Below are 15,468 nucleotides of genomic sequence, written 5' to 3' on the forward strand. Positions count from 1 at the left end.
TTTTTTTTTTTTTTTTTTTTTTTTTTACAGAAAATAAGAAAATACTTGGGGGCATGGTTCTTGCTGTGGCCGTTTCGGTGTTTGCACTTATGGGTTTATGATCAGATTTACGATCGCTATATTAAGAAAAAGGTTTGGTTTGAGTTTCGATTTGGATTTTTTAAGAGCAATACAAAAATTATTATCAGTAATTTTTTTTTTNTTTTTTTTTTTTTTTTTTTTGTTGTCAACAGCTATAAAAGAGACTCTCACGAGAGAGTCTATACAAAAATTATTGTTTCCGTTAATTTTGCATCATTCTTAATTATGTTTTTTAATTTGTCCTCTTTTAATGTGGTTATACTTCCGGTTGTTGTAAGGTCAAGGATCGTCCTTTTTTATTATATAATAGATTTTGTGTTTCTTTTCTTTTCCCCGTCATTTGATTTTGATGTATTTGCATGTGTTAAAAAACCATTGTAAAATGTTGAACAATTAGGAATTTAGGAACAACCGAACAAGTTGGTTTTATAGAAAAATGACTCCATCACTTCTTTTTCCATTTTGTTAATAACTAGGGGTGATCTAGATTCCACCATAAAATTTCAAGCTATAATTGGAGTTTTATCAAGTTGATAATAGGTAAGTATGAAAATATCATCAATTTAAATTCGAATACACATAAGAACACTAACATACTAGATTTCATGCTGACGAGTAAAGCTTTCCCGAGAAAAGTGTCATGTAAATTCACTTTGTGAAAATAATCACATAATTTGCGTATAAACATTTGTTTTATTTTCGCCATATTTGACGTAAGATTATCGTCAAATTATGCTAATGTCATGTTTTGGCTATATTATTTCATTACCACTTAGACCCATTCTTTAAATTATATATCACATTAGAGGTGGAATTGTGGAAAGGTAGTATATGAACTAATTACGTTATATATTGGTTTTAAGGTGATATCATACATTATTTTGTGGTTTGTACATCTCATAGTTAATTTGTACATTATTTTAAGGCCTCAACTAATCCCCACTTGAAATATATAATCCTCGCCCAGTAGTCAACTCTTTTTGGGAGTTTTCAATTGAAGAAAACAAAGCTACTTAGACAAATACCCAAAAAAAATTAACAAAGACCGATAAACTAACTTTTTAAATCAACCACCTTATCTCTCTATTTATGATTCCTTGTCTCATAAACCATACAAGAAATTTAAACCTCAATGAAACTCTCTCTGCCCTGTTCTGCTTCTCTTCACATTAATTGAATAATTTGTCACTTTAATTCCCATCCGAAACATATATTTACCCATTAGTCAACTCTTTTTGGGAGAATCCAAAGTAAATAACAAAGACCAAACACACAAAACAAACAAAGACAAATCAGAAAAGATAACAAAGACCGATGAACTTGTCAAATCATAACCTCTGAAACAAACAAAAAAAACTAAACAAAACGTGGAAATTACAACAAAGAAACTCTCTGTTCTCTTATGTCTCTTCTTCACCATTAACCAGACCCTGTCCGAATCCGACCACATGGACACTTTTTGCATCAAAACATCCAGAAACACCACTCACAACACAACTTACAACACAAATCTCAACACCATGCTCTCTACTTTTCGCAACCAATCATCCATCGTTAACTATTACAACCTCACAACTGGTCTAGCTTCAGACACAATCTATGGAATGTTCTTATGCACAGTAGACGTGATAGACTCGTGGATGAGGATTTCTGACCAAGGACACACTTTGCAAGATTTTAGAGTGGAATGGAAAAAATGATGATGAAGAATGAATTGAACTTTGGTGACGCAACGGAATTGATAGATGAATGGCGATGAAGGTGAAGGGAAAGAATGCCGCGGATTGAAAGGAGAAACGAATTGTACTTCCAAGAGAGATGAAAATATCTTAGACTACTGGCTTGAATACAACTTAAATATGACACAATAAGAAATAAACAAGTTGAGAAGATATTACACACTCCTCAGATCAAACAAGTAAAAAAGAGAAGTTTTTGATAAAATGTTTGATGAGTAGAAAATGAGAACTACATGGAGTTTATATAGAATAGAGAGGATGAAGGATAAGAGGGGAGAGAAGAAAGACATGCAAGAGCATGCACAAGCCCAAACTCATGCAAGAACATGCACAAGTCCACATTCATGCAAGCTCATGCAAAGTCTTAGAAATTACAAAAACATTAAATGCAAAGTTTGAACATAAAAGATAGAAATTGGGCCAAGGCATAGAGATGGGCCTTGGACCACGAAATTGGCTGGCAAAGGGGGCTTGAAAGTGCTACTTATGCGTCATTAAAAACCTTATCAAGAAAATCCAATAGGACAAAACTTGACAAGGGGAAAAGAGTGCATAAGCAACACTTAACCCTTTATCGAGTACCTTGAGCTGTGATCATCGTCAAAATGGTTTGAGCTACGTCTTCTTGCTTCTTGTCCAGCTCCCTAAGTAGTCCACTGATCGCTTGATTGAACCTCTTGGATCTTGATCTTGTTAAAGTACCTGCCAGAACGATCAATACTTCCTCCGATGCTTCCTCCGGTACAAGCTGCTCCTCCGATGCTTCCTCTGGTACAAGCTTCTCCTTTGCTACAAGGTTCTCCTCAGGTCCATGTTCTTTGGTTGAGCTGGCCATGATCTCATCATCCTCTCCCACTTGAAAAGGATTTGACCTCAAATCCGAATTATCTACAAAATAATGGAGAAGATCAGAAACATTGAAACTACCATTCACTTTGTACTTACCTTGAAGATCGAGTTGGTAGGCGTTATTTTTGATCCGTTTAAGCACTTTGAATGGTCCATCGATTAGTTTTGACTCCTTTTCAGCTGAAAAATGTTTACTCCTCAAATGTACCATTAGTTGTTCTCCAACCTCAAAGATCATCCTAAAACAACCATTAGATTTATGATCATGCATTAAAATATCTCCAATTCCGGTTCTCTCAAAGACTTTGGATGAAAGAACTAATAAATCTGAGGGCCCCTCTTTTGTATCTGCAAAGTTGTCAATACCTTTGGCAATAATCAAGTGCGTCATTATAGTCATGGATTCACTATAAACATGAAAACATATCTCAGTTTAGTACAAATCATTATCCTTGTCATGTTCTAAATGTAATAAACTGATAATCAAAGTTCTAGAATCATGAGAAAAAATTAGATTATGGAATTACTTAGCTGAATAATGCCTTTGGTATGATTGATACTCATCATAATTAATGGAAGTGGATCTGGGGGGTTCTTCTTGGATTGGTATGAAGCTGCTAGAATTTTGGTGCTCATCTTGATCCAAATCAGGTGGCTTAAATCGTTTGTCTCCGACTTTCTTTTTAGTTTTTCTTATCAGCTTCATGACTACTCTAAAATCTGTATTTGGCGCTTTTGACAAAGACAAGCGAATTATATCTGTGTGATCTTCGATAAGAGAATCATTGAGAATAAAAATACTTATCTTATGATTGTTGGATATGAGCACAAGTATTGCATCGGGTGGTTCATCTTTGAGCATTGAGGAAGATTTGACTACTTCTTCATGCTCTGCAAGATATCCTACATCAAAAAGAAGCAGTTTAGGCACATAGGAAAAGATCAAACAGATATTCATGTAGTTGTTATCAAAATAGAGTTTTAGAATGGAGCATCCTTGGGTGATCTATGTTGTTTTCCTGAGATACTTCTAGCTTCTAACTCCAAAATGATAAATCATCTGTTGGCATATATCTGGTGGTTTCTCCTTGATTTGAACAGAACATGTTTCATCTCCAAATTCTCCATGTAGCATTTTCCTTTCATAGCAATCATGGAAAGAACAAGTGTATTATACTTGAAATAGAGAAATCAAAAATATGATCTTTCACAGTTGGTCTACAAAGCTCAATGAACGGTTTAAAATCACACAATTCTTTTTCATGCCAATTTCTCATTTCAGAAAAAGTTTTAACCATTACATGCTCAATTTTAGTTCTAAACGGTTCCATTGCAATGCTACATAAAGAAACTCTCAAAGAAGAGTTAAATTCATGAGACTTTTCGAACAACAAAACTTTTGGCTTAAAGAACTTTTCAAAAGAAAATGTTTCAAAAGTTGGAATCATTTTGTCAAAAACAGATTTTGATGCACAAAATTCTTTCACATTTTAAACCAAAATGTTTTTTATCTTGAGCAGAAATCATCACAAAATAATTAGGATCTGTCATAACCAAATCAAGTTCCTTACAATGCTTTCTTGGGTAGTCACAACAATATGGTATAGGGACTGTGTTTGACAGAATGTTGATCTGCTCCAAATCCCTAATTAATGGCAAACTCATTTGTGTTGTTTCTAGTGATTCTTCTTCCTGAACCTGTAAAAAGGAAATAATGCTACTCGGTTGCTCCGGTTCCAAATGGGTTAGTTTTTCAAGCACAAAATCAGATTGGATAAAAGAAAGATCACACGTAGCTTGAGATAGAGTCATAGGTCCAGTTGGTATAACAACATCATCCTCATCAATGAACTGTCTCTCCTTGGCTTCTTCTCCAAGCTGTTTCTCCTCGGGTTTTTCTCTGAGCTGTTCCTCCTCGGGTCCGGGCTGATCCTTTCTTCCAAACTCCTTATTCTCCTTTTCTTGTTTTGCTTGCTTCCATTGTCCTCCATTAGAATATGTATCTATCTAAACACTTTTGGGAAAAGACAAGTGCATCATACAAGAATTGGAAATTCCTAAACCTTGATCAATTACTTCCTTGATCAATTTAGAAGACTTACATTGCTTCGGTTCCCCACTTGGTTCGAGTGATGATTTTAGACTTTTCTCATGAACGAAAATATGTTCAGGGACCTTCTTTGGTTGAGATGTTGACTTAGCCATCATCTTCTCAATTTTAATGTACTCGATTAATGCCTCAAAAAGATCTGATTGCGTCTTAGCCTCCATAGATGTTGGGGTTTTCTTTTGATCTGGGACTAAGGCTGATTTCTTTTCAGGAACTGCTTGGATTATGCCATTGGCTTGGGAGCACAGTGTAGCGCTTGTGGAGCATACTTATTCTTTACAAACTTCTTAAGATCTCTCCACAATGTGATATTAGGCTCCTTGTAATACCAACAGTCATCAACTTCTTGCAACCACCATTTGTAAGTGTCTCATGTGAGTTGGATAAGTGCAAAAGCTAATCTCTCCTTTCTTGGGATGTCCTTGTAGTAGAACCAGTCGCCCATGTTTTTCTCCCACACAAGGTAGTCTTCTTTTCCTGTAAATTTATAGAGTTTATGAGCTAAATGAAATTTAGAATGAATCACAAATTTAGATTTGGGAGAATGAGAGGTTTTCTGTGGGCTGTTCCGGGTTGATCAAGATATGTCGTCTGGTGGCTTGTGTTTAAGATCTTGGTGTTGCCTTTGACGTAGAGCACCAAACTTTTCATCGAGCATCATTGCCATAGCAATTGTGATTGATTTCGTAATTCTCCTTTCCAGGCTAGAGGTGGATGACTCTTCCTCTTCGGATGTCACCATGATACCTGAAAAAAAAAGTACAAAAACACCAGTAAAACAAGTTGCTTTTGTAACAGAAATGATGTCACACAACATTGATAATAGGATTTTCACCCAGGGTATCAATTCCCTATGCAGTTGTAGTACAAAGGGTTATCAATCCAAATGGTTGTTATGCTAGTAGATAGGATGCAATCAGAAACAAGCAAGTCAAGCCAAGTAATAATGGGGTTTTATCTATCAACCTAAGGTGAACAAAAATAAGAAAACAGAAAGAACAAAAATCAAGAACAACTCGAAGTACCACACAATGCAGGTGATCGAGTACCAGATCGGGTTGGTGGTCGGGTTGATATAAAAACAGTAAACAATCAAGATGCGAAAGCTCCTAATGATAGGGTAATTGGTTCATAAGTATTCCTAATCAACCTAGAATGTTTTACAAGCCTCAAGCAATCTATTCCCTAGACAATGAATCTCTAAACCTTGCTAAAACACTCTCTTGATAGAAACAATAAACCTTAGTCACTCCCCTACCCAACTCTCGTTGGAGAAACATGACTAAGCAGGCATTAAAATCCGATTCATTATTGTCAATAAACTCCTTACACATCTAATCTCTTAGGCTAAGTGAGTAAATCTCTAGCATTAGCTAATTCAGGCATTTCATCGAACACCTCTCGGGCGGAAATGCCTAGAATCTAATCTCAACCTATCGGTCTGAGAATAGCACTAAGAACACTAATCCATAAGGGATTTTTCATAAAAACAATCAAGCTAAAACATCCTAACCGATTAAGAATACATACAAGACTATCCCATCCCTAAAAACTTTGATTCACTATTCAGATCTCATGGCAAAGAACATAAACCCAGAAATAAATAAAAACTGCATAATCATAAAGATGAAAAGGAGATAAATGATTTATTAAAAGAAGCAATAGCAAAATGTAAACAGAATTCAAGTTGAAAGAATAACAAAAACTGGAAAAGAAATGCTAAGAAAGGTGTAGAAACGGCTCTCACCTCTTGTCTCCCGAAATAGGGTTAAGAGGGGCTATTTATAAGGAAACAGGTTGACCTAGCCACATCAGCAGGTATCCGACCATGCCACACGAGGTGGAACTCGAGCTCCACTTTGGGTGCATGATCGGATAGGCGATCAGGTGGTTCCATTCTTCGAGCTGGATGTATATATTCTCACGAAAATAGGAATAACTCTTGAACCGCACATCTAATTAGCCTGAAATCACCACTATTGGAAAGAGAACTAGATTTTCTATAACTTTGATGAAGAACTCAGAAGCTGAATCCCAACGTAAAATCTTCATTCGAGTCGATATTTTTAGGTCTCGTCATGAACTCGACCAGATACTATGTGGCAATGATCGGGTCGTATGGTTGGGTGCCTCCTTTTTCCTTCTTGATGCTTCAGATCCTTTTTGGTCGGGTTAAGGTTTGGACTGTTCTTCTCGCACGATCACTCCATTGGATACATCTCGGGTTTTAGCTCATTCTTGCCCTTTTTGGGCTTCAAAGCACATGTTTTCATCCAAAATGCACAAATGCAACAATGCAGCACCCTAAGTAGCCTAAATAAAAATTCCTACGCTTAAGGACCTAAAAATGCTAAGGTTAGGATATATATAATGCAAAATATGGACAAAAAAAGGTGTTTAAAAAGTGTAAATTGGAGAGTTATCACACCCCCAAACTTATGTCTTGCTAGTCCTCTAGCAAGGAAGTAAGAGGATGAGATTTGAAAATGGGGACTCATAACCTCATAGTACTAAGCGAAAAATTCGAGCTATAGTCCGTAAAGATAGTTTAATGGTGCTAAGATCAATCAACATACTTGCAAATATTTTTCTATGCTTATCACCATGCATCAATTTAGTTCATCCTCCAACTAACAGTAAAGACTTGCAATTCCAAAGAACATCTCTTTCACATTCATTAAAGTGTTTGGCGAGTTCTTGCAAATGGAAAGTGAATCAAGCTCAATCGGTTTTAAGGGTAAGGCTTTTGGAGGTAGGTTTGAAATAGTATTTTTAGGTGGTTTACTCTCAAAACAAGGAATGCTAGACAGTTGTGAAAACTATCTAAGACTGAGAACAATTGGGGCATACAAAGCTTACCTCTTGATGATCTACCCTTGTAGAAGTTTTTCAATCTGATTCTACCCTTTTCTCATTCCCCTTTTTTTTATTCAGCACCCAAAAACATAAACCGTTAACACTCTTGATCTTAACCCTTTTTTTTCTTTGCAATCCCTAAGATATTAACTTTGAACAGCTAGCTCGCGTTTACAACTTTTTTCTTTCTTTGCTATACTCCTATTTTTTTGTTTTCTCTTTCTCTTTTTTTTTTCTTTTCTTTTCTAGGAGACTATAACAAGACTTTTCTCTCTCTCTCTCTCTCTTTTTTACTTAGAGACTTGTAGCTAATTAAACTAAACCTTAAGGACTCTCTTCTTTTATTTTTCTTTTGATCCTCTAACCCATCCCCAAATAAACATGCTATCCACCTATCTTTCAAAACCGATTCTATTAGCTAGTTCAAATGGTTCTAAACTTAGCTAAAACAAGAGGCAGTTCTTTTTCGTTCTCAATACTCTCAAGGTTTCACAACCTATAGCACTATCAAAGCTGAAAAGGCCTCACTCAACAAATCACAACAAGGCTTGAAAGAAAGGTTTGGGTTCAAGGGTAGGGAAAACAATTCGGGTTAAACGAAAAGATTGGCAAAAATAGAGTGTTAACCCGAGTTTAGAGTCACCATGAGCAAGCGTTCAAGTTCCATATGCAAGATAATTTAAGTTCAGGTTAAGTCTAATAATATAGAGATGATACAATGTTCAAGCAAGTTTCACACAAGTGGAAGAAGCTTTCAAAAGATACAAGGTTTTAAACAAAGATTTTTCTTTTTTATTCAAAGATTGATCTAGCAACAATGAACTGTGATTAAGGGCTATAACTTCAATCCTAAGGTTGGACTTTAAACAAGGTGGTTTTAATCATTGTCCCCTAAAATGAATATGCAACAATCCTATATGAAGCAATCTAGACTCAATCCTAATATGTAAATGCAACTACATGAACACTCTTTTTTATTTTTTATTTTTACAATTTTCAATTTTTTTGGGTTTTTTATGCAAATAGATGCAGACTCAAATGAATAAAACTAGTATGCAAAAATTTGAAATAAGAAAATAAGAAAATAAAACACAATGTTAAATACATTCTAGGACCCTCCCCCAAACTTAAATTACACAGTCCCTGTGTAAATAAAAATCTGAAAAAGATTCCAAGAATCACAAAATGGAACAAACTTTAATGCAATGTTATTTACAAAGGTTGGATGAATGTGGTACCTCATGGGTTGGTGAAGAAAGACATCACAACAGCTTCCATGCTTCCCAATATACACTCAGGCTTGTTCTCAGCTCCAGTGGTTGCTGGATTTGGCTCATCAGTGAGCTCGTTGATGTGTGCGGACCTGTTGCTCGGACCAGCATCCGAGTCATGCATCGGGTATGGCATCGTGTACCCCATCGGGTTAGGCATCGGATAGGCTCTAGCTCATTCAAATATCCCCTCAACACTTAATGTCTTTTATTCCTAGAATTCAAAGAAACTAAAGAAAAGAAATCAAAACAACAAAAAACTTAAGCCATATTCAGAAGGATACCTTTGGGACTTCCTCACAAGTGAACTTGTTTAAAGTCACTAAGCTTGACTTTCTACCCTTCTCATGCTTTGGAAGATTTATAGAGAGGAGATGAAGTCCTCTCTATTCCCTGAGATTTCATTTTTCCTCTTTTTCCAGGATCAATGCTAAAAGTGTTATTCCTCCTCGTTATACACAACCTTTTCTTTGCTTTCTTTGAGGAAGAACCACTAACTTTCCTTTGGAGTTTCTTGATTTCTCCACTCACCTTCTTGAGTGAAGCTGTCAACTCCCTCACAGAATTCTTGAGAATGTTAGTAGTTTGAAGTGCTGACAACCCATCAGATGCAAGATTGCTTGACTCTAGCTGTTGGGGAAGCTCGGAGATTGAATCTGGACATTCTGGAAGAGCTGGAGTATGACCCGACCATGGACCCGAACATGAACCCGACCATGGGGTCGAGTTATGAGGTCGTGCTCTCCTTGGAGCTTCCTCACATCCTGCGAAAATTTCTGCTTTTGGCCCATTTACACCCACAAAGATTTCAGACTCAGTTTCATGACCTTTCTCTTTTAATCCAGAAAGTCTGCCCATAAATAGTTGGCTTTTTCTGCTCAAGATCTTTAACTTGTGTCTTATCCTTCATTTCAGAATGTTCTAGCAAAGTTTCATGACTCAAGACCATCATTGTTTGCTTATCAATATAAGCCTTGTTCTTTGTCAGCATTTGCTCTTTAAACCGTCTTGGAAATGACAAAGGTGGCTGATAGGGAGGAGGAATGAACCGAACTGGATTTTCAGTATCTTGAGCAATGACTCGATCAAGCACTCGACCATGTGTATGGTCAAGTGGTGTCACAAGCTCAGTTCTCTTCTCATTCTGCACTTCTGGTTGGAGAAAATCCTCCCCATCTTGGTTGTCATTGTCCACGGTGAGCTTTGTAGGTAGTTCTTTGAGATATATAGCTTGGGCAGTGGCAAACTCTTTGAGATTGTTAATTGCAGTCCCATTGAATAGTCCAGAAGAAGGAGATGCACTCTTGCTCTCTAGGTAAAGCATTTTGCAGGTTAAAGCTTCAATCTTGATATTAAGGGCACTATATGTGCAGTCTATCTTGTTATTCATCTCTGTGAGCTTTTTACTTGTTTCCATAGCTTCATTAACTTGACTTTGTAGGATTTGCTGAAGCATACTCTTCATCTCCTGATCTTGAGCAGGAGCCTGCTTGGGTTGTTGTGGAGGATAGTTTGGGACCATAAACTGCTCATCTTTACAAACAACATGTACTTGCTTCTGTTGGGTTAGAAGGAGTTTATCCAACTTCTCAAGCTTCTCATTTAAGTCTTTTAGTTAGTTTTATGCCCTTCCTCAGAATCAACACCTCCCCTTAAGCTAGGATCATATTTCTCACTGTAATTTCCATTGCTCTGAGAAAGATTCTCTACTAATTTCCAACCTTCAGCGACATCTCTATTCATGAAACTTCCATTGGAGGCTATGTCTAGAAGTATTCTGATACTGGGAATAACACCTCTATACAAAGTACTCAACAAAGATGCATTGTTGAATCCATGATGTGGGCATTGTCTCTGGTAGACTTTGAAGCGCTCCCAAGCTTCACTAAAAGACTCGCCATTCTGTTGGAGAAATCCAGAAATTTTGTTCCTTAAACGTGCAGTCCTTAAACTAGAGAAGAACTTTGCAAGGAAAACCTTCTTACAATCAATCCAAGATGTGATCTTTCCATGAGGTAGAGTCTTCTCCCACTAATGGGCTTTATCTCCTGAGAAAAAGGAAACAATCTCAGCTTCAATGCATCCTCACTAACTCCATTTATATTGGTGAGGCTACAAAGCCTATCAAACTCATCAAGATGTGCAAGGGGGTCTTCAGTAGGCAGTCCATGAAATATGTTGCTCTGAACCATTAAGATCAGACTACTCTTGATTGTGAAGGTTGTGTTGTGGACAGTGGGAGGCACTATCCCATACCTCTGAGTATGAGTAGTGGGAGCATCACTATCACCAATCTTCCTTCTCCTTTGAGGTTCACTTTCATCATGTTGGTTTTCCATTCCCACTTCTTCTTATTCTACTATGATATTGTCCTTGGATATCTCAGTTCATTTGGCAAACGATTGGTGTAGATACGTACCCGATCAAGAATCCGAATGGTTACACGAGCAGGTGCTCGGGTAGACAGGTTCGGGTAAGGGTTCGGGTGGTGGATCGGGTAAGGGTTTGGGTGGTGGATCGGGTAAGGGGTCGCGTAGGTTCACCTGAGATCCAAAACAAACAAGCAAACACTCAGTACCGAGATATAATAAAAAGAACTTGATCTAGCAAGTGTTGAAATCCTAAATGTAACAAGAAACAACCAAATAGCAACGACGCCAAATTGATAATAGGATTTTCACCCAGGGTCCCAATTCCCTATGCAGTTGTAGTACAAAGGGTTATCACTCCAAATGGTTGTTATGCTAGCAGATAGGATGCAATCAGAAACAAGCAAATTAAGCCAAGTAAGAATGGGGTTTTATCTATCAACCTAAGGTGAATAAAAATAAGAAAACAGAAAGAACAAAAATCAAGAACAACTCGAAGTACCACACGATGCAGGTGATCGAGTACCAGATCGGGTTGGTGGTCGGGTTGATATAAAAACAGTAAACAATCAAGATGCAAAAGCTCCTAAGGATGGGGTTATTGGTTCATAAGTATTCCTAATCAACCTAGAATGTTTTACAAGCCTCAAGCAATCTATTCCCTAGATAATGAATCTCTAAACCTTGCTAAAACACTCTCGTGATAGAAAAAATCAACCTTAGTCACTCCCCTACCCAACTCTCGTTGGAGAAACATGACTAAGCAGGCATTAAAATCTGATTCATTATTGTCAATAAACTCCTTACACATCTAATCTCTTAGACTAAGTGAGTAACTCTCTAGCATTAGCTAATTCAGGCATTTCATCAAACACCTCTCGGGCAGAAATACCTAGAATCTAATCTCAACCTCTCGGTCTGAGAATAGCACTAAGAACACTAATCCAGAAGAGAATTTTCATAAAAACAATCAAGCTAAAACATCCTAACCGATTAAGAATACATACAAGACTATCCCATCCCTAGAAACATTGATTCACTATTCAGATCTCATGGCAAAGAACATAAACCCATAAATAAATAAAAATTGCATAATCATAAAGATGAAAAGGAGATAAATGTTTTATTAAAAAGAAGCAATAGCAAAATGTAAACAGAATTCAAGTTGAAAGAATAACAAAAACTGGAAAAAAAAAGCTAAGAAAGGTGTAGAAACGGCTCTCGCCTCTTGTCTCCCGAAATAGGGTTAAGACGGGGTATTTATAAGGAGATAGGTTGACCTAACCACGTCAGCAGGTATCCGACCATGCCACACGAGGTGGAACTCGAGCTCCACTTCGAGTGCATGATCGGATAGGCGATCGGGTGATTCCATTCTTCGATCTGGATGTATATATGCTCACTAAAACAGGAATAACTCTTGAACCGCACATCCGATTAGCCTGAAATCACCACTATTGGAAAGAGAACTCGATTTCCTATAACTTTGATGAAGAACTCAGAAGCTGAATCCCAACGTAAAATTTTCATTCGAGTCGATATTTGAAGGTCTCGTCATGAACTCGACCATATACTATGTGGCAATGATCGGGTCGTATGGTCGGGTGCCTCCTTTTTCCTTCTTGATGCTTCAGATCCTTTTTGGTTGGGTTAAGATTTGGACTGTTCTTCTCGCACGATCACTCCATTGGATACATCTCGGGTTTTAGCTCATTCTTGCCCTTTTTGGGCTTCAAAGCACATGTTTTCATCCAAAATGCACAAATGCAACAATGCAGCACCCTAAGTAGCCTAATGCAAATTCCTACTGTTAAGGAATTTACAAGGTTTTCGAGTGGAATGGACGAAATGATGATGAAGAATGAATTGAACTTTGGTGATGCAGCAGAATTGATAGATCAATGGCGATGAAGGTGAAGGGAATGGATGCAGCGGATTGAAAGGGGGAACGAATTGTACTTCCAAGAGAGATGAAAATCTCTTAGACTACAGGCTTGAATACAACTTAGATATGACAAACTATGAAATAAACAAGTTGAGAAGATATTACACACTCCTCAGATCAAACAAGTAAAAAGAGAAGTTTTTGATAAAATGTTTGATGAGTAGAAAATGAGAACTACATGGAGTTTATACAGAATAGGGAGGATGAAGGAGAAGAGGGGAGAGAAGAAAAACATGCAAGATCATGAACAAACCCAAACTCATGCAAGAACATGCACAAGTCCACACTCATGCAAGCTCATGCAAAGTGTCTTGGAAATTACAAAAACATTAAATGCAAAGTTTGAACATAAAAGATAGAAATTGGACCAAGGCATAGAGATGGACCTTGGACCACGAAATTGGCTGGCAAAAGAGGTTTGAAAGTGCTACTTAGGCCTCATTAAACTTGTCAATAAAATCCAATGGGACAAAACTTGACAAGGGAAAAAGAGTGCATAAGCAACCTTTTACCGAGCACCTTAAGTTGTGATCATCGTTAAAATGGTTTGAGCTACGTCTTCTTGCTTCTTGTCCATATTCCTAAGTAGTCCATTGATAGCTTGATTGAACCTCTTGGATCTTGATCTTGTTAAAGGACCCGTTGGAACGATCAATACTTCTTCTGATGCTTTCTCCAGTACAAGCTTGCTCCTCCGATGCTTCCTCTGGTATAAGCTGCTCCTCTGCTACAAGGTTCTCCTCAGGTCCATGTTCTTTGGTTGAGCTGGCCATTATCTCATCAAGACATCAACATAACAACGTGCCACAACTGCGTCAAGAATGCAATAATCGAGATTGCCAAAAACTGTTCTAACCATCGAGAAGCAATCATTTACTACATCGATTGTATGGTCCTTTACTCAGATAATTTCTTTCTAAAGACGACTCGATTTGACACATCCTAATAGCATTTGGAGCTCTGATGATCTAATACCGAAATCACTAGGTCCGTTCAAAAAGAGATTGTATAAGAAGATTGGAGAGGTTATCGTAAGATCGGCTATGTTGTCATCAACTCTCACGCCGTGTTATTACATGGATGTGACTCGATTTGATGGCTCCTATAATATTGTTAAGTATAGTCCACATTTGAATCCTGAAAAGTGTACCATATGTCTGGCATATGCGTTACAAGAAATTACGTACTGACTGTTGCAGTGTCAAGTTTTCGGCTATCATCTTCACTCCAAACTATTTTCTGAATTATTTTATCACAACTCCACCGTTGCTGCCGCTTCCATCAACTTCTTTCTCCATCAGAGGTGAGCATATATACTTCCATCCCTATATATTATATTAGTGTGGCCATGTTCGTTTCATAATTAATCGCAAAAAACTGTGATTGTGATTGCAACTGCGACTTTAAATCGCAGAATGTTGTTCGTTTAGCAATCGCGTGACTGTTCGCTACTTAAAACAGTAGCGTCGTTGATATTTTCTGCAATAAAAATATTCAGTCGTAATCGCAACGTTTGGTCGCAGGATCCTACAACCATCAAAAGAACAACTTTGAATCGCAGTCGCAAACGAATAGCGCATATATATATTTTTAGGAGAACAATTCTTGGGTTCACTCCTAAGGTGAACCCCTTTGTTCACTTCTCTTTATTTTAGTCAATAAGAATATGACATGTAATAATACATTTAAGAACATATTCATTTATAGAATAAGGAAACACAAACTGTATACATTATTATAAAATTAAAAACTTAAACCACTTATTTATAAATCCAAACCGATATATAATTTCATTTTAATTGTAAAATCTAAACCCTAACCATCTCATTTGTAAACTCAAACCGATATATTCTAATTGTAAAATCTAAACCCTAACCATCTCATTTGTAAACTCAAACCGACATTTAATTTCGTTTTAATTGTAAAATCTAAACCCTAACCAATTCATTTGTAAATCCAAACCGACATATAATTTCATTTTAATTGTAAAATCTAAACTCTAACCACTTCATTTGTAAACCCAAACCAACATATAATTTTGTTTGAATTGTAAAATCTAAACCAAGACAATATTTAACTTTCTTTAAAAAGATTATACAGAATTTGTTTCCTTAATCTGTTTTGCTTTTTAATTTAATTTTGATTTATTTTTTAAAAATAAAATAATGTATAAAAGATTCTGACTAGTTGAAAAGGAAGAAGTGAACAAGAAGATTCAACCCTAACAGTGAACTTTTTTTTTTTTTTT

General features: G+C 36.8%; 1 pseudogene; it reads left to right on the forward strand.

Annotated features, from left to right (window-relative positions):
- The window catches only part of LOC104728443, a 2,278-nt pseudogene extending 2,177 nt beyond the window's left edge, over positions 1-101 (forward strand).

The sequence above is a fragment of the Camelina sativa genome, chromosome 11 (assembly GCF_000633955.1).
Source record: "Camelina sativa cultivar DH55 chromosome 11, Cs, whole genome shotgun sequence".
In the NCBI taxonomy this organism is placed as follows: Eukaryota; Viridiplantae; Streptophyta; class Magnoliopsida; order Brassicales; family Brassicaceae; genus Camelina; species Camelina sativa.